Here is a 23,933-nt window from a genome sequence, read left to right on the forward strand (position 1 = left end):
AGTGTGGAGCTGAAAATGCCCCATTGGGACTGTCTTCGTCAGGGGTTACATCCAGGGCCTCCTGCTTGGTGGAGAGCATTGGGGCATGGTTTCCTTGTTTGTGCCGTGGGATGTCTTGTTTCAAATGGCCAAGAAGCAGAATTCTTTCTTCATATTTAGGAACTCCCTTGAGGTATTCTGCCCACTGATGCCCTTAAGATATCACATGCTCAAACACCAAGCCTCTAGAATCCACATTGAGCTTGGGAGCCTGATGAGAGTGGTGGCTATGAGTCTACAGATGGAGATAATCGTGTTCATCCAAGAGGAGCACCCATCTGATGGATCCTCCTTTCCATCAACTTCGACATTCCTCCAGAGCAAGAGCTCCTGGTGTCCATCATTGAACTCTCAAGGTTTAAGGTTGAGAATGTCCCACATATGGCCCATCACACACCACTTTTCTCACACAGAGGTTGTTTGGTCACAAGGCTCCATGGGCATCATATCAGTGCCATGGCCACCTCTGGCACCGCACCTTTCGGAAGGAAGGCAACTCCACACACTGGGAAGCCAATTTTCTCTATCATGATGGATCTCTGATAACATGGGCAGCACTTCAGGGTCAAGTGCTTTCTCAGTCACTGCCTCACACGAACACACTGGATAGAATCACATTTGGAGAGAAACGATGTCATTCCAAACACCCAAACCAAAGTCCCCTGTACAATGAAATCAAGGAACGACTGAGGAAAAACACCCTCTGAGCTGCCAATTCAATAGGAAGGGCCTTTTCCGCTTAGGGAAAATAGAGTGTGTCTTTAACCTTGACCCACACCTCGTGTCCTTTGGGAAGGCATGGGTGCCCAGCAGGGAGGACTGCTTGCAACCGACATATTTCTAGAGACAGGCCAAGAACGAGTGAAAATCTAACGCAAGAGTCCTGATATAGCCTTTGTGTCTAATAGACCCCGGAAACACAGACAAGGGCTTGGGAATGACATTGTGCCCTGGATTGTAGCTTGTATCCAAATCTCATCTCCTTCTCTTTCTCTCTATCTCTCTCTCTCACTCTCTCTCTCGGCTTCGTCCTCCTTCATATTCCCTCGAATCCTCCTCATCCAATGTGATCTGTGCTGGTCCAGTTTGGCATATCTCAGCCAGGAGAGCAGTCAAATTCTTTCACCAAGATTTTCCAACAGTCTTCCAAACTCCTCTCAAATATAAAAGAATTTTTCCTGAAATAATTTTTCTATTTGTATGGAGATATTACACCTTACACAGTGTACCACTATCTTACCATTGTCAGCCCTTCACACTGACAGATAACCATCCCATTTGTACGGCGTTCTTCATGATCACATATTTGACTCCGAGATCAACATCTTTTCAACCACCTACACATAAGGGACCGAGTGAGAATTCACTTATCTGTAGCACAACCCACGTGTGTGTTCAGGTCTCTGAAGTTGCTGGTGAGGTGGATCTCTCGATTCATTCTAAGGAGAATTAGGAAATGAAGTCTCTGACTCTCCATGTCTCAGTGACTTGGCATCTACGAAGGGGTCTGAGCACCCTTCAGCAGGGTCTGAATGACAATGCGACAGAGTTCAAGGATTCGGTCCCCTCAAACCAGTCTCCATTTGGGACAATCCTCCTCCTTCTCTAGACCCTCAATTGGCAGGCCAGAGGCCCCTCTCGTCCAAGAGGGAAACCTCAAGCCCTGCCCAAGGAGCCCTCACCACACGGCTCACGGAGGAGAAGAGAGACTCCTGAAATTCTTGACAATTGTGTACCCCACAAAGAAGCCAGCAGTGGAACTAGTCACCCCACTTCCATCCAGCACCCCATTAGACAGGACGTATTCTTATCAACCTGTGAAATACCCACCAGACATATCACAGCTTCATTCTCGGACATTTGATACTGTGGATAGCTAGTGTGTGATTTCATCTACTGAAGTTTATGTTCAGATGCAGGGACTTGTCCTTTCCCCATTCAAATTTTTCCTCAGGGTTGATATTGAGGGCCTCGTCCTTGTTTGAAGGCAGAGGGGCCTATTTTCATTTTTTGAGGTCTGGAATGAGATTGATCATCCCGGTCATACTTAGGAGTCTTTTATCCCCTGTTGGAAAAGAGTGGAAGTGATAAGCTCACTGGTCCATTGCAGATATATCATAATACAAAAGCAAGCCTGAGCAGTGTATATTTACTCAGGAGCCTGATGAGAATGGTGGCCCTGAGAAGAATCCTGGAATAAATACATATCCTCAAATTGTCCAATACATCCAATGGATCCTCCTTTAATTTTGTATCCACATACCTCCAGATCATGAGCTCGGGCTGCCCGATGTCCAACAATTGAGTCGTGATGGTGACAGACTCTCACTTTGAGCCCATCACTTGCCTCACTTCTCAGAGAGGGTCAGTGGTGTCACAATGCTTGGTGGGCATCATGCCATTGCCATGGCAACCATTGGGCCTGACCTTCTCAGATGGAAGGCAACTCCACCTCCTCTGTGCCAACCTGCTCTCTACAGAAGGTTATCTCTTCCCCTGAACGTGCGTCAGGCTCAACACGGTGGTTCACGGACTGCTTCCCAGGAAGACACAGTCTACCATCTCATGTGGAAAGAAAATATGGGATTGAAAAAGACCAACTCCCCACGGAGCCTGAACATGAAAACAATGGCCGATGGAGGAAGAACAACACATGAGCATCCTTTTCCATGGGAGGAGGATTTTCCACTGAAGGAAACTATGGAATAACTTTTAAACTGATTTCCACCCCATGCCATTGGAGAAGATATAGGGACCATAGCAAGGCTCTCAAACCTGTCTTCCAGTATGGAGCAGGGATTGTAGTGGACACATTTTGGAAATCAGGCCAGGAAGGAGAGAAGACTCTGGTACAAGTGTGCTGCTTTGTCCCATTTGTGTGCTATCCACCTTAAACAAAGACATGTCCTTGGAGAAACTATCCTGCCAATGAAGGTTGCTTGAATCAACAGCTCCTGTTCCTCTCTCTCTCTTTCTTTTGATCTCCTTCTCTCTAGGACTCTCACTCTCCCCTTTACACCCCTTCAATGTCTCTTGACTCCTCCTGCTACAAGCTGACCTAGGGTGATATTGGAAGTAATATATTAGCCGAGAGAATGGTCCAAGTGATCCCCCAGCCATTTCTCCTTGTCATCCTAGGTCTGGTCAAATATAAAATCAGTGGACCAGAAAGACTTCCTGTGCTGTATGGAGACACCCCAACTAAGTCATCCTTCCACAACACTTCCCACATTCAGCCCTTCCCATGGACACGCTGACCACTTCATATGTCCTTCGGTCTCTAGGGTCCCATATTGGACTCAGACAACAACACTCTTGAAACATTGATCACATGAGTGCTCTACCAAGAAATTGCTGATCTGAAGCATTCCCTACCTGGTCCATGAGGTATTGTGGATTTGCTCGGGTGTGGATCTCTGGACTCGTTCGTAGGGGATATAGAATATGCAGTCTATGACTCTTCATGTCTCAATGATTGGGCACCCAAACAATGGCCTGAGCATCCGTGGTCAGTGGGCTGGCCAACCATAGCCCAGAGTGCAAGATGTCTGTCAACCAAAACCAGTCTCTATGGAATAGACCTCCTCATTCTCTAGCCTCATGAGTGTCTGGGACAGAGCCCACTCCCTTCCAGGAGGGAACTTTCAATACCCTCACATTGCAGGCATCATCAAAGGGCTCCTGCAAGATCAGACAATCGACCCACCTTTCCTTCCTTATGATTGTAGACACAACAAACACACTGGCACTGGCCCCAGGCACCACACTCCCCATACGCCCAAAATGAGAGGGAGGGCTTGTTCTTATCCACCTGTGGAAAAGGCACCTGAAATAGACCGGTTACATCTCGGTTAAATGGCCTCTGTTTGGAGGGCTCCCCTGTGGCTTAGGCTATGGAAATATGGATTCAGGAGTGTGGAGCTGAAATTGCCTCATTGGGAATGTCTTTTTCAGGGGTTATATCCAGGGCCTCCTGCTTGGTGGAGAGCATTGGGGCATGGTTTCCTTGTTTGTGCCGTGGGATGTCTTGTTTCAAATAGCCAAGAAGCAGAATTCTTTCTTCATATTTAGGAACTCCCTTGAGGTATTCTGCCCACTGATGCCCTTAATATATCACATGCTCAAACACCAAGCCTCTAGAATCCACATTGAGCTTGGGAGCCTGATGAGAGTGGTGGCTATGAGTCTACAGATGGAGATAATAGTATTCATCCAAGAGGAGCACCCATCTGATGGATGCTCCTTTCCATCAACTTCGACATTCCTCCAGAGCAAGAGCTCCTGGTGTCCATCATTGAACTCTCAAGGTTTAAGGTTGAGAATGTCCCACATATGGCCCATCACACACCTCTTTTCTCACAGAGAGGTTGTTTGGTCACAAGGCTCCATGGGCATCATATCAGTGCCATGGCCACCACTGGCACTGCACCTTTCGGAAGGAAGGCAACTCCACACACTGGGGAACCCAATTTTCTCTATCATGATGGATCTCTGATAACATGTGCTGCACTTCAGGGTCAAGTGCTTTCTCAGTCACTGCCTCACACGAACACACTGGATAGAATCACATTTGGAGAGAAAGGATGTCATTCCAAACACCCAAAGCAAAGTCCCCTGTACAATGAAATCAAGGAACGACTGAGGAAAAACACCCTCTGAGCTGCCAATTCAATAGGAAGGGCCTTTTCCGCTTAGGGAAAATAGAGGGTGTCTTTTACCTTGACCCACACCTCGTGTCCTTTGGGAAGGCATGGGTGCCCAGCAGGGAGGACAGCTTGCAACCGACATATTTCTAGAGACAGGCCAAGAACGAGTGAAAATCTAACGCAAGAGTCCTGATATAGCCTTTGTGTCTAATAGACCCCGGAAACACAGACAAGGGCTTGGGAATGACATTGTGCCCTGGATTGTAGCTTGTATCCAAATCTCATCTCCTTCTCTTTCTCTCTCTCTCTCTCTCTCACTCTCTCTCTCGGCTTCGTCCTCCTTCATATTCCCTCGAATCCTCCTCATCCAATGTGATCTGTGCTGGTCCAGTTTGGCATATCTCAGCCAGGAGAGCAGTCAAATTCTTTCACCAAGATTTTCCAACAGTCTTCCAAACTCCTCTCAAATATAAAAGAATTTTTCCTGAAATAATTACTCTATTTGTATGGAGATATTCCACCTTACACAGTGTACCACTACCTTACCATTGTCAGCCCTTCACACTGACAGATAACCATCCCATTTGTACGGCGTTCTACATGATCACATATTTGACTCCGAGATCAACATCTTTTCAACCACCTACACATAAGGGACCGAGTGAGAATTCACTTATCTGTAGCACAACCCACGTGTGTGTTCAGGTCTCGGAAGTTGCTGGTGAGGTGGATCTCTCGATTCATTCTAAGGAGAATTAGGAAATGAAGTCTCTGACTCTCCATGTCTCAGTGACTTGGCATCTACGAAGGGGTCTGAGCACCCTTCAGCAGGGTCTGAATGACAATGCGACAGAGTTCAAGGATTCGGTCCCCTCAAACCAGTCTCCATTTGGGACAATCCTCCTCCTTCTCTAGACCCTCAATTGGCAGGCCAGAGGCCCCTCTCGTCCAAGAGGGAAACCTCAAGACCTGCCCAAGGAGCCCTCACCACACGGCTCACGGAGGAGAAGAGAGACTCCTGAAATTCTTGACAATTGTGTACCCCACAAAGAAGCCAGCAGTGGAACTAGTCACCCCACTTCCATCCAGCACCCCATTAGACAGGACGTATTCTTATCAACCTGTGAAATACCCACCAGACATATCACAGCTTCATTCTCGGACATTTGATACTGTGGATAGCTAGTGTGTGATTTCATCTACTGAAGTTTATGTTCAGATGCAGGGACTTGTCCTTTCCCCATTCAAATTTTTCCTCAGGGTTGATATTGAGGGCCTCGTCCTTGTTTGAAGGCAGAGGGGCCTATTTTCATTTTTTGAGGTCTGGAATGAGATTGATCATCCCGGTCATACTTAGGAGTCTTTTATCCCCTGTTGGAAAAGAGTGGAAGTGATAAGCTCACTGGTCCATTGCAGATATATCATAATACAAAAGCAAGCCTGAGCAGTGTATATTTACTCAGGAGCCTGATGAGAGTGGTGGCCCTGAGAAGAATCCTGGAATAAATACATATCCTCCAATTGTCCAATACATCCAATGGATCCTCCTTTAATTTTGTATCCACATACCTCCAGATCATGAGCTCGGGCTGCCCGACGTACAACAATTGAGTCGTGATGGTGACAGACTCTCACTTTGAGCCCATCACTTGCCTCACTTCTCAGAGAGGGTCAGTGGTGTCACAATGCTTGGTGGGCATCATGCCATTGCCATGGCAACCATTGGGCCTGACCTTCTCAGATGGAAGGCAACTCCACCTCCTCTGTGCCAACCTGCTCTCTACAGAAGGTTATCTCTTCCCCTGAACGTGCGTCAGGCTCAACACGGTGGTTCACGGACTGCTTCCCAGGAAGACACAGTCTACCATCTCATGTGGAAAGAAAATATGGGATTGAAAAAGACCCACTCCCCACGGAGCCTGAACATGAAAACAATGGCCGATGGAGGAAGAACAACACATGAGCATCCTTTTCCATGGGAGGAGGATTTTCCACTGAAGGAAACTATGGAATAACTTTTAAACTGATTTCCACCCCATGCCATTGGAGAAGATATAGGGACCATAGCAAGGCTCTCAAACCTGTCTTCCAGTATGGAGCAGGGATTGTAGTGGACACATTTTGGAAGTCAGGCCAGGAAGGAGAGAAGACTCTGGTACAAGTGTGCTGCTTTGTCCCATTTGTGTGCTATCCACCTTAAACAAAGACATGTCCTTGGAGAAACTATCCTGCCAATGAAGGTTGCTTGAATCAACAGCTCCTGTTCCTCTCTCTCTCTTTCTTTTGATCTCCTTCTCTCTAGGACTCTCACTCTCCCCTTTACACCACTTCAATGTCTCTTGACTCCTCCTGCTACAAGCTGACCTAGGGTGATATTGGAAGTAATATATTAGCCGAGAGAATGGTCCAAGTGATCCCCCAGCCATTTCTCCTTGTCATCCTAGGTCTGGTCAAATAAAAAATCAGTGGTCCAGAAAGACTTCCTGTGCTGTATGGAGACACCCCAACTAAGTCATCCTTCCACAACACTTCCCACATTCAGCCCTTCCCATGGACACGCTGACCACTTCATATGTACTTCGGTCTCTAGGGTCCCATATTGGACTCAGACAACAACACTCTTGAAACATTGATCACATGAGTGCTCTACCAAGAAATTGCTGATCTGAAGCATTCCCTACCTGGTCCATGAGGTATTGTGGATTTGCTCGGGTGTGGATCTCTGGACTCGTTCGTAGGGGATATAGAATATGCAGTCTATGACTCTTCATGTCTCAATGATTGGGCACCCAAACAATGGCCTGAGCATCCGTGGTCAGTGGGCTGGCCAACCATAGCCCAGAGTGCAAGATGTCTGTCAACCAAAACCAGTCTCTATGGAATAGACCTCCTCATTCTCTAGCCTCATGAGTGTCTGGGACAGAGCCCACTCCCTTCCAGGAGGGAACTTTCAATACCCTCACATTGCAGGCATCATCACAGGGCTCCTGCAAGATCAGACAATCGACCCACCTTTCCTTCCTTATGATTGTAGACACAACAAACACACTGGCACTGGCCCCAGGCACCACACTCCCCATACGCCCAAAATGAGAGGGAGGGCTTGTTCTTATCCACCTGTGGAAAAGGCACCTGAAATAGACCGGTTACATCTCGGTTAAATGGCCTCTGTTTGGACGGCTCCCCTGTGGCTTAGGCTATGGAAATATGGCTTCAGAAGTGTGGAGCTGAAAATGCCCCATTGGGACTGTCTTCGTCAGGGGTTACATCCAGGGCCTCCTGCTTGGTGGAGAGCATTGGGGCATGGTTTCCTTGTTTGTGCCGTGGGATGTCTTGTTTCAAATGGCCAAGAAGCAGAATTCTTTCTTCATATTTAGGAACTCCCTTGAGGTATTCTGCCCACTGATGCCCTTAAGATATCACATGCTCAAACACCAAGCCTCTAGAATACACATTGAACTTGGGAGCCTGATGAGAGTGGTGGCTATGAGTCTACAGATGGAGATAATCGTGTTCATCCAAGAGGAGCACCCATCTGATGGATCCTCCTTTCCATCAACTTCGACATTCCTCCAGAGCAAGAGCTCCTGGTGTCCATCATTGAACTCTCAAGGTTTAAGGTTGAGAATGTCCCACATATGGCCCATCACACACCACTTTTCTCACACAGAGGTTGTTTGGTCACAAGGCTCCATGGGCATCATATCAGTGCCATGGCCACCTCTGGCACCGCACCTTTCGGAAGGAAGGGAACTCCACACACTGGGGAAGCCAATTTTCTCTATCATGATGGATCTCTGATAACATGTGCGGCACTTCAGGGTCAAGTGCTTTCTCAGTCACTGCCTCACACGAACACACTGGATAGAATCACATTTGGAGAGAAACGATGTCATTCCAAACACCCAAACCAAAGACCCCTGTACAATGAAATCAAGGAACGACTGAGGAAAAACACCCTCTGAGCTGCCAATTCAATAGGAAGGGCCTTTTCCGCTTAGGGAAAATAGAGGGTGTCTTTTACCTTGACCCACACCTCGTGTCCTTTGGGAAGGCATGGGTGCCCAGCAGGGAGGACTGCTTGCAACCGACATATTTCTAGAGACAGGCCAAGAACGAGTGAAAATCTAACGCAAGAGTCCTGATATAGCCTTTGTGTCTAATAGACCCCGGAAACACAGACAAGGGCTTGGGAATGACATTGTGCCCTGGATTGTAGCTTGTATCCAAATCTCATCTCCTTCTCTTTCTCTCTCTCTCTCTCTCTCACTCTCTCTCTCGGCTTCGTCCTCCTTCATATTCCCTCGAATCCTCCTCATCCAATGTGATCTGTGCTGGTCCAGGGTGGCATATCTCAGACAGGAGAGCAGTCAAATTCTTTCACCAAGATTTTCCAACAGTCTTCCAAACTCCTATCAAATATAAAAGCATTTTTCCTGAAATAATTTCTCTATGTGTATGGAGATATTCCACCTTACACAGTGTACCACTATCTTACCATTGTCAGCCCTTCACACTGACAGATAACCATCCCATTTGTACGGCGTTCTACATGATCACATATTTGACTCCGAGATCAACATCTTTTCAACCACCTACACATAAGGGACGGAGTGAGAATTCACTTATCTGTAGCACAACCCACGTGTGTGTTCAGGTCTCGGAAGTTGCTGGTGAGGTGGATCTCTCGATTCATTCTAAGGAGAATTAGGAAATGAAGTCTCTGACTCTCCATGTCTCAGTGACTTGGCATCTACGAAGGGGTCTGAGCACCCTTCAGCAGGGTCTGAATGACAATGCGACAGAGTTCAAGGATTCGGTCCCCTCAAACCAGTCTCCATTTGGGACAATCCTCCTCCTTCTCTAGACCCTCAATTGGCAGGCCAGAGGCCCCTCTCGTCCAAGAGGGAAACCTCAAGCCCTGCCCAAGGAGCCCTCACCACACGGCTCACGGAGGAGAAGAGAGACTCCTGAAATTCTTGACAATTGTGTACCCCACAAACAAGCCAGCAGTGGAACTAGTCACCCCACTTCCATCCAGCACCCCATTAGACAGGACGTATTCTTATCAACCTGTGAAATACCCACCAGACATATCACAGCTTCATTCTCGGACATTTGATACTGTGGATAGCTAGTGTGTGATTTCATCTACTGAAGTTTATGTTCAGATGCAGGGACTTGTCCTTTCCCCATTCAAATTTTTCCTCAGGGTTGATATTGAGGGCCTCGTCCTTGTTTGAAGGCAGAGGGGCCTATTTTCATTTTTTGAGGTCTGGAATGAGATTGATCATCCCAGTCATACTTAGGAGTCTTTTATCCCCTGTTGGAAAAGAGTGGAAGTGATAAGCTCACTGGTCCATTGCAGATATATCATAATACAAAAGCAAGCCTGAGCAGTGTATATTTACTCAGGAGCCTGATGAGAATGGTGGCCCTGAGAAGAATCCTGGAATAAATACATATCCTCCAATTGTCCAATACATCCAATGGATCCTCCTTTAATTTTGTATCCACATACCTCCAGATCATGAGCTCGGGCTGCCCGACGTACAACAATTGAGTCGTGATGGTGACAGACTCTCACTTTGAGCCCATCACTTGCCTCACTTCTCAGAGAGGGTCAGTGGTGTCACAATGCTTGGTGGGCATCATGCCATTGCCATGGCAACCATTGGGCCTGACCTTCTCAGATGGAAGGCAACTCCACCTCCTCTGTGCCAACCTGCTCTCTACAGAAGGTTATCTCTTCCCCTGAACGTGCGTCAGGCTCAACACGGTGGTTCACGGACTGCTTCCCAGGAAGACACAGTCTACCATCTCATGTGGAAAGAAAATATGGGATTGAAAAAGACCCACTCCCCACGGAGCCTGAACATGAAAACAATGGCCGATGGAGGAAGAACAACACATGAGCATCCTTTTCCATGGGAGGAGGATTTTCCACTGAAGGAAACTATGGAATAACTTTTAAACTGATTTCCACCCCATGCCATTGGAGAAGATATAGGGACCATAGCAAGGCTCTCAAACCTGTCTTCCAGTATGGAGCAGGGATTGTAGTGGACACATTTTGGAAGTCAGGCCAGGAAGGAGAGAAGACTCTGGTACAAGTGTGCTGCTTTGTCCCATTTGTGTGCTATCCACCTTAAACAAAGACATGTCCTTGGAGAAACTATCCTGCCAATGAAGGTTGCTTGAATCAACAGCTCCTGTTCCTCTCTCTCTCTTTCTTTTGATCTCCTTCTCTCTAGGACTCTCACTCTCCCCTTTACACCCCTTCAATGTCTCTTGACTCCTCCTGCTACAAGCTGACCTAGGGTGATATTGGAAGTAATATATTAGCCGAGAGAATGGTCCAAGTGATCCCCCAGCCATTTCTCCTTGTCATCCTAGGTCTGGTCAAATAAAAAATCAGTGGTCCAGAAAGACTTCCTGTGCTGTATGGAGACACCCCAACTAAGTCATCCTTCCACAACACTTCCCACATTCAGCCCTTCCCATGGACACGCTGACCACTTCATATGTACTTCGGTCTCTAGGGTCCCATATTGGACTCAGACAACAACACTCTTGAAACATTGATCACATGAGTGCTCTACCAAGAAATTGCTGATCTGAAGCATTCCCTACCTGGTCCATGAGGTATTGTGGATTTGCTCGGGTGTGGATCTCTGGACTCGTTCGTAGGGGATATAGAATATGCAGTCTATGACTCTTCATGTCTCAATGATTGGGCACCCAAACAATGGCCTGAGCATCCGTGGTCAGTGGGCTGGCCAACCATAGCCCAGAGTGCAAGATGTCTGTCAACCAAAACCAGTCTCTATGGAATAGACCTCCTCATTCTCTAGCCTCATGAGTGTCTGGGACAGAGCCCACTCCCTTCCAGGAGGGAACTTTCAATACCCTCACATTGCAGGCATCATCACAGGGCTCCTGCAAGATCAGACAATCGACCCACCTTTCCTTCCTTATGATTGTAGACACAACAAACACACTGGCACTGGCCCCAGGCACCACACTCCCCATACGCCCAAAATGAGAGGGAGGGCTTGTTCTTATCCACCTGTGGAAAAGGCACCTGAAATAGACCGGTTACATCTCGGTTAAATGGCCTCTGTTTGGACGGCTCCCCTGTGGCTTAGGCTATGGAAATATGGCTTCAGAAGTGTGGAGCTGAAAATGCCCCATTGGGACTGTCTTCGTCAGGGGTTACATCCAGGGCCTCCTGCTTGGTGGAGAGCATTGGGGCATGGTTTCCTTGTTTGTGCCGTGGGATGTCTTGTTTCAAATGGCCAAGAAGCAGAATTCTTTCTTCATATTTAGGAACTCCCTTGAGGTATTCTGCCCACTGATGCCCTTAAGATATCACATGCTCAAACACCAAGCCTCTAGAATCCACATTGAGCTTGGGAGCCTGATGAGAGTGGTGGCTATGAGTCTACAGATGGAGATAATCGTGTTCATCCAAGAGGAGCACCCATCTGATGGATCCTCCTTTCCATCAACTTCGACATTCCTCCAGAGCAAGAGCTCCTGGTGTCCATCATTGAACTCTCAAGGTTTAAGGTTGAGAATGTCCCACATATGGCCCATCACACACCACTTTTCTCACACAGAGGTTGTTTGGTCACAAGGCTCCATGGGCATCATATCAGTGCCATGGCCACCTCTGGCACCGCACCTTTCGGAAGGAAGGCAACTCCACACACTGGGGAAGCCAATTTTCTCTATCATGATGGATCTCTGATAACATGTGCGGCACTTCAGGGTCAAGTGCTTTATCAGTCACTGCCTCACACGAACACACTGGATAGAATCACATTTGGAGAGAAACGATGTCATTCCAAACACCCAAACCAAAGACCCCTGTACAATGAAATCAAGGAACGACTGAGGAAAAACACCCTCTGAGCTGCCAATTCAATAGGAAGGGCCTTTTCCGCTTAGGGAAAATAGAGGGTGTCTTTTACCTTGACCCACACCTCGTGTCCTTTGGGAAGGCATGGGTGCCCAGCAGGGAGGACTGCTTGCAACCGACATATTTCTAGAGACAGGCCAAGAACGAGTGAAAATCTAACGCAAGAGTCCTGATATAGCCTTTGTGTCTAATAGACCCCGGAAACACAGACAAGGGCTTGGGAATGACATTGTGCCCTGGATTGTAGCTTGTATCCAAATCTCATCTCCTTCTCTTTCTCTCTCTCTCTCTCTCTCACTCTCTCTCTCGGCTTCGTCCTCCTTCATATTCCCTCGAATCCTCCTCATCCAATGTGATCTGTGCTGGTCCAGTTTGGCATATCTCAGCCAGGAGAGCAGTCAAATTCTTTCACCAAGATTTTCCAACAGTCTTCCAAACTCCTCTCAAATATAAAAGAATTGTTCCTGAAATAATTTCTCTATTTGTATGGAGACATTCCACCTTAAACAGTGTACCACTATCTTACCATTGTCAGCCCTTCACACTGACAGATAACCATCCCATTTGTACGGCGTTCTACATGATCACATATTTGACTCCGAGATCAACATCTTTTCAACCACCTACACATAAGGGACGGAGTGAGAATTCACTTATCTGTAGCACAACCCACGTGTGTGTTGAGGTCTCGGAAGTTGCTGGTGAGGTGGATCTCTCGATTCATTCTAAGGAGAATTAGGAAATGAAGTCTCTGACTCTCCATGTCTCAGTGACTTGGCATCTACGAAGGGGTCTGAGCACCCTTCAGCAGGGTCTGAATGACAATGCGACAGAGTTCAAGGATTCGGTCCCCTCAAACCAGTCTCCATTTGGGACAATCCTCCTCCTTCTCTAGACCCTCAATTGGCAGGCCAGAGGCCCCTCTCGTCCAAGAGGGAAACCTCAAGCCCTGCCCAAGGAGCCCTCACCACACGGCTCACGGAGGAGAAGAGAGACTCCTGAAATTCTTGACAATTGTGTACCCCACAAACAAGCCAGCAGTGGAACTAGTCACCCCACTTCCATCCAGCACCCCATTAGACAGGACGTATTCTTATCAACCTGTGAAATACCCACCAGACCTATCACAGCTTCATTCTCGGACATTTGATACTGTGGATAGCTAGTGTGTGATTTCATCTACTGAAGTTTATGTTCAGATGCAGGGACTTGTCCTTTCCCCATTCAAATTTTTCCTCAGGGTTGATATTGAGGGCCTCGTCCTTGTTTGAAGGCAGAGGGGCCTATTTTCATTTTTTGAGGTCTGGAATGAGATTGATCATCCCGGTCATACTTAGGAGTCTTTTATCCCCTGTTGGAAAAGAGTGGAAGTGATAAGCTCACTGGTCCATTGCAGATATATCATAATACAAAAGCAAGCCTGAGCAGTGTATATTTACTCAGGAGCCTGATGAGAATGGTGGCCCTGAGAAGAATCCTGGAATAAATACATATCCTCAAATTGTCCAATACATCCAATGGATCCTCCTTTAATTTTGTATCCACATACCTCCAGATCATGAGCTCGGGCTGCCCGACGTACAACAATTGAGTCGTGATGGTGACAGACTCTCACTTTGAGCCCATCACTTGCCTCACTTCTCAGAGAGGGTCAGTGGTGTCACAATGCTTGGTGGGCATCATGCCATTGCCATGGCAACCATTGGGCCTGACCTTCTCAGATGGAAGGCAACTCCACCTCCTCTGTGCCAACCTGCTCTCTACAGAAGGTTATCTCTTCCCCTGAACGTGCGTCAGGCTCAACACGGTGGTTCACGGACTGCTTCCCAGGAAGACACAGTCTACCATCTCATGTGGAAAGAAAATATGGGATTGAAAAAGACCCACTCCCCACGGAGCCTGAACATGAAAACAATGGCCGATGGAGGAAGAACAACACATGAGCATCCTTTTCCATGCGAGGAGGATTTTCCACTGAAGGAAACTATGGAATAACTTTTAAACTGATTTCCACCCCATGCCATTGGAGAAGATATAGGGACCATAGCAAGGCTCTCAAACCTGTCTTCCAGTATGGAGCAGGGATTGTAGTGGACACATTTTGGAAATCAGGCCAGGAAGGAGAGAAGACTCTGGTACAAGTGTGCTGCTTTGTCCCATTTGTGTGCTATCCAACTTAAACAAAGACATGTCCTTGGAGAAACTATCCTGCCAATGAAGGTTGCTTGAATCAACAGCTCCTGTTCCTCTCTCTCTCTTTCTTTTGATCTCCTTCTCTCTAGGACTCTCACTCTCCCCTTTACACCACTTCAATGTCTCTTGACTCCTCCTGCTACAAGCTGACCTAGGGTGATATTGGAAGTAATATATTAGCCGAGAGAATGGTCCAAGTGATCCTCCAGCCATTTCTCCTTGTCATCCTAGGTCTGGTCAAATAAAAAATCAGTGGTCCAGAAAGACATCCTGTGCTGTATGGAGACACCCCAACTAAGTCATCCTTCCACAACACTTCCCACATTCAGACCTTCCCATGGACACGCTGACCACTTCATATGTCCTTCGGTCTCTAGGGTCCCATATTGGACTCAGACAACAACACTCTTGAAACATTGATCACATGAGTGCTCTACCAAGAAATTGCTGATCTGAAGCATTCCCTACCTGGTCCATGAGGTCTTGTGGATTTGCTCGGGTGTGGATCTCTGGACTCGTTCGTAGGGGATATAGAATATGCAGTCTATGACTCTTCATGTCTCAATGATTGGGCACCCAAACAATGGCCTGAGCATCCGTGGTCAGTGGGCTGGCCAACCATAGCCCAGAGTGCAAGATGTCTGTCAACCAAAACCAGTCTCTATGGAATAGACCTCCTCATTCTCTAGCCTCATGAGTGTCTGGGACAGAGCCCACTCCCTTCCAGGAGGGAACTTTCAATACCCTCACATTGCAGGCATCATCACAGGGCTCCTGCAAGATCAGACAATCGACCCACCTTTCCTTCCTTATGATTGTAGACACAACAAACACACTGGCACTGGCCCCAGGCACCACACTCCCCATACGCCCAAAATGAGAGGGAGGGCTTGTTCTTATCCACCTGTGGAAAAGGCACCTGAAATAGACCGGTTACATCTCGGTTAAATGGCCTCTGTTTGGAGGGCTCCCCTGTGGCTTAGGCTATGGAAATATGGATTCAGGAGTGTGGAGCTGAAATTGCCTCATTGGGAATGTCTTTTTCAGGGGTTATATCCAGGGCCTCCTGCTTGGTGGAGAGCATTGGGGCATGGTTTCCTTGTTTGTGCCGTGGGATGTCTTGTTTCAAATGGCCAAGAAGCAGAATTCTTTCTTCATATTTAGGAACTCCCTTGAGGTATTCTGCCCACTGATGCCCTTAAGATATCACATGCTCAAACACCAAGCCTCTAGAATCCACATTGAGCTTGGGAGCCTGATGAGAGTGGTGGCTATGAGTCTACAGATGGAGATAATAGTGTTCATCCAAGAGGAGCACCCATCTGATGGATCCTCCTTTCCATCAACTTCGACATTCCTCCAGAGCAAGAGCTCCTGGTGTCCATCATTGAACTCTCAAGGTTTAAGGTTGAGAATGTCCCACATATGGCCAATCACACATCTTTTCTCACAGAGAGGTTGTTTGGTCACAAGGCTCCATGGGCATCATATCAGTGCCATGGCCACCTCTGGCACTGCACCTTTCGGAAGGAAGGCAACTCCACACACTGGGGAACCCAATTTTCTCTATCATGATGGATCTCTGATAACATGTGTGTCACTTCAGCGTCAAGTGCTTTCTCAGTCACTGCCTCACACGAACACACTGGATAGAATCACATTTGGAGAGAAACGATGTCATTCCAAACACCCAAACCAAAGTCTCCTGTACAATGAAATCAAGGAACGACTGAGGAAAAACACCCTCTGAGCTGCCAATTCAATAGGAAGGGCCTTTTCCGCTTAGGGAAAATAGAGGGTGTCTTTTACCTTGACCCACACCTCGTGTCCTTTGGGAAGGCATGGGTGCCCAGCAGGGAGGACTGCTTGCAACCGACATATTTCTAGAGACAGGCCAAGAACGAGTGAAAATCTAACGCAAGAGTCCTGATATAGCCTTTGTGTCTAATAGACCCCGGAAACACAGACAAGGGCTTGGGAATGACATTGTGCCCTGGATTGTAGCTTGTATCCAAATCTCATCACCTTCTCTTTCTCTCTATCTCTCTCTCTCACTCTCTCTCTCGGCTTCGTCCTCCTTCATATTCCCTCGAATCCTCCTCATCCAATGTGATCTGTGCTGGTCCAGTTTGGCATATCTCAGCCAGGAGAGCAGTCAAATTCTTTCACCAAGATTTTCCAACAGTCTTCCAAACTCCTCTCAAATATAAAAGAATTGTTCCTGAAATAATTTCTCTATTTGTATGGAGATATTCCACCTTACACAGTGTACCACTACCTTACCATTGTCAGCCCTTCACACTGACAGATAACCATCCCATTTGTACGGCGTTCTACATGATCACATATTTGACTCCGAGATCAACATCTTTTCAACCACCTACACATAAGGGACGGAGTGAGAATTCACTTATCTGTAGCACAACCCACGTGTGTGTTGAGGTCTCGGAAGTTGCTGGTGAGGTGGATCTCTCGATTCATTCTAAGGAGAATTAGGAAATGAAGTCTCTGACTCTCCATGTCTCAGTGACTTGGCATCTACGAAGGGGTCTGAGCACCCTTCAGCAGGGTCTGAATGACAATGCGACAGAGTTCAAGGATTCGGTCCCCTCAAACCAGTCTCCATTTGGGACAATCCTCCTCCTTCTCTAGACCCTCAATTGGCAGGCCAGAGGCCCCTCTCGTCCAAGAGGGAAACCTCAAGCCCTGCCCAAGGAGCCCTCACCACACGGCTCACGGAGGAGAAGAGAGACTCCTGAAATTCTTGACAATTGTGTACCCCACAAACAAGCCAGCAGTGGAACTAGTCACCCCACTTCCATCCAGCACCCCATTAGACAGGACGTATTCTTATCAACCTGTGAAATACCCACCAGACATATCACAGCTTCATTCTCGGACATTTGATACTGTGGATAGCTAGTGTGTGATTTCATCTACTGAAGTTTATGTTCAGATGCAGGGACTTGTCCTTTCCCCATTCAAATTTTTCCTCAGGGTTGATATTGAGGGCCTCGTCCTTGTTTGAAGGCAGAGGGGCCTATTTTCATTTTTTGAGGTCTGGAATGAGATTGATCATCCCGGTCATACTTAGGAGTCTTTTATCCCCTGTTGGAAAAGAGTGGAAGTGATAAGCTCACTGGTCCATTGCAGATATATCATAATACAAAAGCAAGCCTGAGCAGTGTATATTTACTCAGGAGCCTGATGAGAATGGTGGCCCTGAGAAGAATCCTGGAATAAATACATATCCTCAAATTGTCCAATACATCCAATGGATCCTCCTTTAATTTTGTATCCACATACCTCCAGATCATGAGCTCGGGCTGCCCGACGTACAACAATTGAGTCGTGATGGTGACAGACTCTCACTTTGAGCCCATCACTTGCCTCACTTCTCAGAGAGGGTCAGTGGTGTCACAATGCTTGGTGGGCATCATGCCATTGCCATGGCAACCATTGGGCCTGACCTTCTCAGATGGAAGGCAACTCCACCTCCTCTGTGCCAACCTGCTCTCTACAGAAGGTTATCTCTTCCCCTGAACGTGCGTCAGGCTCAACACGGTGGTTCACGGACTGCTTCCCAGGAAGACACAGTCTACCATCTCATGTGGAAAGAAAATATGGGATTGAAAAAGACCCACTCCCCACGGAGCCTGAACATGAAAACAATGGCCGATGGAGGAAGAACAACACATGAGCATCCTTTTCCATGCGAGGAGGATTTTCCACTGAAGGAAACTATGGAATAACTTTTAAACTGATTTCCACCCCATGCCATTGGAGAAGATATAGGGACCATAGCAAGGCTCTCAAACCTGTCTTCCAGTATGGAGCAGGGATTGTAGTGGACACATTTTGGAAGTCAGGCCAGGAAGGAGAGAAGACTCTGGTACAAGTGTGCTGCTTTGTCCCATTTGTGTGCTATCCACCTTAAACAAAGACATGTCCTTGGAGAAACTATCCTGCCAATGAAGGTTGCTTGAATCAACAGCTCCTGTTCCTCTCTCTCTCTTTCTTTTGATCTCCTTCTCTCTAGGACTCTCACTCTCCCATTTACACCCCTTCAATGTCTCTTGACTCCTCCTGCTACAAGCTGACCTAGGGTGATATTGGAAGTAATATATTAGCCGAGAGAATGGTCCAAGTGATCCCCCAGCCATTTCTCCTTGTCATCCTAGGTCTGGTCAAATAAAAAATCAGTGGTCCAGAAAGACTTCCTGTGCTGTATGGAGACACCCCAACTAAGTCATCCTTCCACAACACTTCCCACATTCAGCCCTTCCCATGGACACGCTGACCACTTCATATGTACTTCGGTCTCTAGGGTCCCATATTGGACTCAGACAACAACACTCTTGAAACATTGATCACATGAGTGCTCTACCAAGAAATTGCTGATCTGAAGCATTCCCTACCTGGTCCATGAGGTCTTGTGGATTTGCTCGGGTGTGGATCTCTGGACTCGTTCGTAGGGGATATAGAATATGCAGTCTATGACTCTTCATGTCTCAATGATTGGGCACCCAAACAATGGCCTGAGCATCCGTGGTCAGTGGGCTGGCCAACCATAGCCCAGAGTGCAAGATGTCTGTCAACCAAAACCAGTCTCTATGGAATAGACCTCCTCATTCTCTAGCCTCATGAGTGTCTGGGACAGAGCCCACTCCCTTCCAGGAGGGAACTTTCAATACCCTCACATTGCAGGCATCATCACAGGGCTCCTGCAAGATCAGACAATCGACCCACCTTTCCTTCCTTATGATTGTAGACACAACAAACACACTGGCACTGGCCCCAGGCACCACACTCCCCATACGCCCAAAATGAGAGGGAGGGCTTGTTCTTATCCACCTGTGGAAAAGGCACCTGAAATAGACCGGTTACATCTCGGTTAAATGGCCTCTGTTTGGAGGGCTCCCCTGTGGCTTAGGCTATGGAAATATGGCTTCAGAAGTGTGGAGCTGAAAATGCCCCATTGGGACTGTCTTCGTCAGGGGTTACATCCAGGGCCTCCTGCTTGGTGGAGAGCATTGGGGCATGGTTTCCTTGTTTGTGCCGTGGGATGTCTTGTTTCAAATGGCCAAGAAGCAGAATTCTTTCTTCATATTTAGGAACTCCCTTGAGGTATTCTGCCCACTGATGCCCTTAAGATATCACATGCTCAAACACCAAGCCTCTAGAATCCACATTGAGCTTGGGAGCCTGATGAGAGTGGTGGCTATGAGTCTACAGATGGAGATAATCGTGTTCATCCAAGAGGAGCACCCATCTGATGGATCCTCCTTTCCATCAACTTCGACATTCCTCCAGAGCAAGAGCTCCTGGTGTCCATCATTGAACTCTCAAGGTTTAAGGTTGAGAATGTCCCACATATGGCCCATCACACACCACTTTTCTCACACAGAGGTTGTTTGGTCACAAGGCTCCATGGGCATCATATCAGTGCCATGGCCACCTCTGGCACCGCACCTTTCGGAAGGAAGGCAACTCCACACACTGGGGAAGCCAATTTTCTCTATCATGATGGATCTCTGATAACATGTGCGGCACTTCAGGGTCAAGTGCTTTATCAGTCACTGCCTCACACGAACACACTGGATAGAATCACATTTGGAGAGAAACGATGTCATTCCAAACACCCAAACCAAAGACCCCTGTACAATGAAATCAAGGAACGACTGAGGAAAAACACCCTCTGAGCTGCCAATTCAATAGGAAGGGCCTTTTCCGCTTAGGGAAAATAGAGGGTGTCTTTTACCTTGACCCACACCTCGTGTCCTTTGGGAAGGCATGGGTGCCCAGCAGGGAGGACTGCTTGCAACCGACATATTTCTAGAGACAGGCCAAGAACGAGTGAAAATCTAACGCAAGAGTCCTGATATAGCCTTTGTGTCTAATAGACCCCGGAAACACAGACAAGGGCTTGGGAATGACATTGTGCCCTGGATTGTAGCTTGTATCCAAATCTCATCTCCTTCTCTTTCTCTCTCTCTCTCTCTCTCACTCTCTCTCTCGGCTTCGTCCTCCTTCATATTCCCTCGAATCCTCCTCATCCAATGTGATCTGTGCTGGTCCAGTTTGGCATATCTCAGCCAGGAGAGCAGTCAAATTCTTTCACCAAGATTTTCCAACAGTCTTCCAAACTCCTCTCAAATATAAAAGAATTGTTCCTGAAATAATTTCTCTATTTGTATGGAGACATTCCACCTTAAACAGTGTACCACTATCTTACCATTGTCAGCCCTTCACACTGACAGATAACCATCCCATTTGTACGGCGTTCTACATGATCACATATTTGACTCCGAGATCAACATCTTTTCAACCACCTACACATAAGGGACGGAGTGAGAATTCACTTATCTGTAGCACAACCCACGTGTGTGTTGAGGTCTCGGAAGTTGCTGGTGAGGTGGATCTCTCGATTCATTCTAAGGAGAATTAGGAAATGAAGTCTCTGACTCTCCATGTCTCAGTGACTTGGCATCTACGAAGGGGTCTGAGCACCCTTCAGCAGGGTCTGAATGACAATGCGACAGAGTTCAAGGATTCGGTCCCCTCAAACCAGTCTCCATTTGGGACAATCCTCCTCCTTCTCTAGACCCTCAATTGGCAGGCCAGAGGCCCCTCTCGTCCAAGAGGGAAACCTCAAGCCCTGCCCAAGGAGCCCTCACCACACGGCTCACGGAGGAGAAGAGAGACTCCTGAAATTCTTGACAATTGTGTACCCCACAAACAAGCCAGCAGTGGAACTAGTCACCCCACTTCCATCCAGCACCCCATTAGACAGGACGTATTCTTATCAACCTGTGAAATACCCACCAGACATATCACAGCTTCATTCTCGGACATTTGATACTGTGGATAGCTAGTGTGTGATTTCATCTACTGAAGTTTATGTTCAGATGCAGGGACTTGTCCTTTCCCCATTCAAATTTTTCCTCAGGGTTGATATTGAGGGCCTCGTCCTTGTTTGAAGGCAGAGGGGCCTATTTTCATTTTTTGAGGTCTGGAATGAGATTGATCATCCCGGTCATACTTAGGAGTCTTTTATCCCCTGTTGGAAAAGAGTGGAAGTGATAAGCTCACTGGTCCATTGCAGATATATCATAATACAAAAGCAAGCCTGAGCAGTGTATATTTACTCAGGAGCCTGATGAGAATGGTGGCCCTGAGAAGAATCCTGGAATAAATACATATCCTCAAATTGTCCAATACATCCAATGGATCCTCCTTTAATTTTGTATCCACATACCTCCAGATCATGAGCTCGGGCTGCCCGACGTACAACAATTGAGTCGTGATGGTGACAGACTCTCACTTTGAGCCCATCACTTGCCTCACTTCTCAGAGAGGGTCAGTGGTGTCACAATGCTTGGTGGGCATCATGCCATTGCCATGGCAACCATTGGGCCTGACCTTCTCAGATGGAAGGCAACTCCACCTCCTCTGTGCCAACCTGCTCTCTACAGAAGGTTATCTCTTCCCCTGAACGTGCGTCAGGCTCAACACGGTGGTTCACAGACTGCTTCCCAGGAAGACACAGTCTACCATCTCATGTGGAAAGAAAATATGGGATTGAAAAAGACCCACTCCCCACGGAGCCTGAACATGAAAACAATGGCCGATGGAGGAAGAACAACACATGAGCATCCTTTTCCATGCGAGGAGGATTTTCCACTGAAGGAAACTATGGAATAACTTTTAAACTGATTTCCACCCCATGCCATTGGAGAAGATATAGGGACCATAGCAAGGCTCTCAAACCTGTCTTCCAGTATGGAGCAGGGATTGTAGTGGACACATTTTGGAAATCAGGCCAGGAAGGAGAGAAGACTCTGGTACAAGTGTGCTGCTTTGTCCCATTTGTGTGCTATCCAACTTAAACAAAGACATGTCCTTGGAGAAACTATCCTGCCAATGAAGGTTGCTTGAATCAACAGCTCCTGTTCCTCTCTCTCTCTTTCTTTTGATCTCCTTCTCTCTAGGACTCTCACTCTCCCCTTTACACCACTTCAATGTCTCTTGACTCCTCCTGCTACAAGCTGACCTAGGGTGATATTGGAAGTAATATATTAGCCGAGAGAATGGTCCAAGTGATCCTCCAGCCATTTCTCCTTGTCATCCTAGGTCTGGTCAAATAAAAAATCAGTGGTCCAGAAAGACATCCTGTGCTGTATGGAGACACCCCAACTAAGTCATCCTTCCACAACACTTCCCACATTCAGACCTTCCCATGGACACGCTGACCACTTCATATGTCCTTCGGTCTCTAGGGTCCCATATTGGACTCAGACAACAACACTCTTGAAACATTGATCACATGAGTGCTCTACCAAGAAATTGCTGATCTGAAGCATTCCCTACCTGGTCCATGAGGTCTTGTGGATTTGCTCGGGTGTGGATCTCTGGACTCGTTCGTAGGGGATATAGAATATGCAGTCTATGACTCTTCATGTCTCAATGATTGGGCACCCAAACAATGGCATGAGCATCCGTGGTCAGTGGGCTGGCCAACCATAGCCCAGAGTGCAAGATGTCTGTCAACCAAAACCAGTCTCTATGGAATAGACCTCCTCATTCTCTAGCCTCATGAGTGTCTGGGACAGAGCCCACTCCCTTCCAGGAGGGAACTTTCAATACCCTCACATTGCAGGCATCATCACAGGGCTCCTGCAAGATCAGACAATCGACCCACCTTTCCTTCCTTATGATTGTAGACACAACAAACACACTGGCACTGGCCCCAGGCACCACACTCCCCATACGCCCAAAATGAGAGGGAGGGCTTGTTCTTATCCACCTGTGGAAAAGGCACCTGAAATAGACCGGTTACATCTCGGTTAAATGGCCTCTGTTTGGAGGGCTCCCCTGTGGCTTAGGCTATGGAAATATGGATTCAGGAGTGTGGAGCTGAAATTGCCTCATTGGGAATGTCTTTTTCAGGGGTTATATCCAGGGCCTCCTGCTTGGTGGAGAGCATTGGGGCATGGTTTCCTTGTTTGTGCCGTGGGATGTCTTGTTTCAAATAGCCAAGAAGCAGAATTCTTTCTTCATATTTAGGAACTCCCTTGAGGTATTCTGCCCACTGATGCCCTTAAGATATCACATGCTCAAACACCAAGCCT

The sequence above is a fragment of the Sus scrofa genome, chromosome Y, assembly GCF_054392235.1.
Source record: "Sus scrofa isolate SSC_HxYL_T2T_F1_AM1 chromosome Y, Sscrofa_HxYL_maternal_Yorkshire_Landrace_v2.0, whole genome shotgun sequence".
In the NCBI taxonomy this organism is placed as follows: Eukaryota; Metazoa; Chordata; class Mammalia; order Artiodactyla; family Suidae; genus Sus; species Sus scrofa.